The sequence below is a fragment of the Adiantum capillus-veneris genome, chromosome 26, assembly GCF_014529385.1.
Source record: "Adiantum capillus-veneris isolate H3 chromosome 26, ASM1452938v2, whole genome shotgun sequence".
Classification (NCBI taxonomy): domain Eukaryota; kingdom Viridiplantae; phylum Streptophyta; class Polypodiopsida; order Polypodiales; family Pteridaceae; genus Adiantum; species Adiantum capillus-veneris.
In genome coordinates, this window is record NC_140956.1 from 131,676,469 (window position 1) to 131,678,392 (window position 1,924).

The following is a 1,924-nucleotide window of genomic DNA, read 5'->3' on the forward strand; positions in this document are numbered from 1 at the left end:
CTCTGGCGCACCATCGCGCATTCTTACTCCATCTGCATCTCCCTCTGTTTTGGAGTCCTCAGTACGCTCTGAAGCTTCAGTGTCGACGAGACGATCTTCACACTCGTCTAGGCACCGGCGCTCTAGTGGTGGCGGTGGCGGTTGTTGTGGGGGTGGCGCCACGGATGCTTCGACACCGCCTCGTGTTCGACGAGGCTCTTTACCCTCCCCTTCTTTGCCGGTCCCGACACCAGCCACGGCATCGCCATCGACACCGGGTTTTGCGCGGCTGACTGCCGTTACCCGCAGCTACACACCACTAGCTACTCCTCCAAGAGTCACTCCAGTGGACACTCCTCGCTTCGGGGCTCAGACTCCAGTGGAGACACCTGGCGTCCGTACCCCCGTTGACACGCCGCTAGAGACCCCTGCCGAGACACCCATGTTCACGCGTCAGCGGCGAGAGCGCTTGCCTTACTCCGTCGACTTCAGCGGCGGCATTATCTTGGATGATGAAGGCAAGAAGGTGATTGCGCGCATGCGCGGTCTTTGCTCTCAGGTGTTTAGCCACTACATACTAAACACCTGGAGTGAAGTACCAAATGAATTAAAAGACATAGTCATCAGCATGCTTCATGACGAGTTTCCCGTTCCAACATGAGATGACTGCTTCAATGAAGATGTGATGAAGGTTCGAATGCGCGAATACTGCAAGCATAAGCGCTCCGAAGTGCAAAAAGCAATCAAGCATGGGTGGAGTAGACCAAATTGGCTGGCCAAAGAAGATTGGAAGCATGCGAAGAAAAAAGCACGCGAGAATCCCGACAAGTGGAAGCAACAAAAGGAGGCAGTCAGAGCGCGAGTAGAGGCAGGGAGCTCGCACCACTTGGGGAGTAGCGGGTGGGCATCATTTGAGGCCGATTTTGTAAGTGTTTTCGCATCTATGTTTGATAGTTTAGGGTTTATGGGATTTGAAATTCTAACATAATGGATTCTTTGTATGTTTTGACAATGGTCGTTTACAGGACGTGATCTCACACCGTACAAGCGTGAGTATGCAGGTAGGAAGGGCTTAAACGCCCTTATAGACATCTTGACTTCTCGCAGCAGCAATATGGTTAGTATTAGGGTTTATTATTTTCTATTTATTGTATTGTTTTATAAACGTCGCTATATGTTTATACTTACAAAAAGCTATCTTATTGTTTTTTTTTGCAGAATCCGACAGATACGGCGCTTTGACGTGATGAGACGTCTGATTAGACGACGTCAGTTTAGCCATAGATAGATAGCATTAGTTTCGTTTTGACATAGATTATGTATCATGAGACGACTTTTATACGTATTTTTGAAAACCATGTAAATAATGACAATGGTTTGTAACTATTACATTTGCAATGATTAACAATCAAGTGATTTTTCTACTGTTTACAATTGTCATTGATTTACTTTTATCAATTCACGCTTGTCATTTTTGTATCCTTATTTTGCAAACAATACGTACTATGGATGATGGAGTTAATGATTATATTGTCTTGTGGGTGACTATTTTGGGTCTATATTTACCTTTGTACTTTTTTTCAAAGGTAAATAGACAAATGAAACATTCAATATGGTTGATGGGTGGCAGGGCATTCAATGCCCTGCCACCAAAAAAAATTCATCTCGGGCGTCGCTATGAGCGTCGCTGTAAGCGTCGCTATTGACGGCCCTGCAGAGTCGCTATAGCCGCCGCTATATAGCGACGCCTATAGCGACGTGTATAGCGACGTCCCCGTATCGACGCTCTTAGCGATGCCGGGGGTTATAAAAATCCAGTGTATTTCCATCGCTAAAAGCGTCACAAGTTCACACAACCTCTTGTAGTGAAACTTGGCTAGGGAGCTTATGTTGAGGTATTTAACAGATCTGTGTCAAGATTGGGACAAAAACTTACAAAAAATAG

At 46.0% G+C, this 1,924-nt stretch overlaps 1 pseudogene; it reads left to right on the plus strand.

The window, feature by feature from the left end:
- Nucleotides 1–421: 421 nt before the first annotated feature.
- LOC147424222 (uncharacterized) lies at nucleotides 422–1,242 on the plus strand (annotated as a pseudogene).
- Nucleotides 1,243–1,924: the final 682 nt, after the last annotated feature.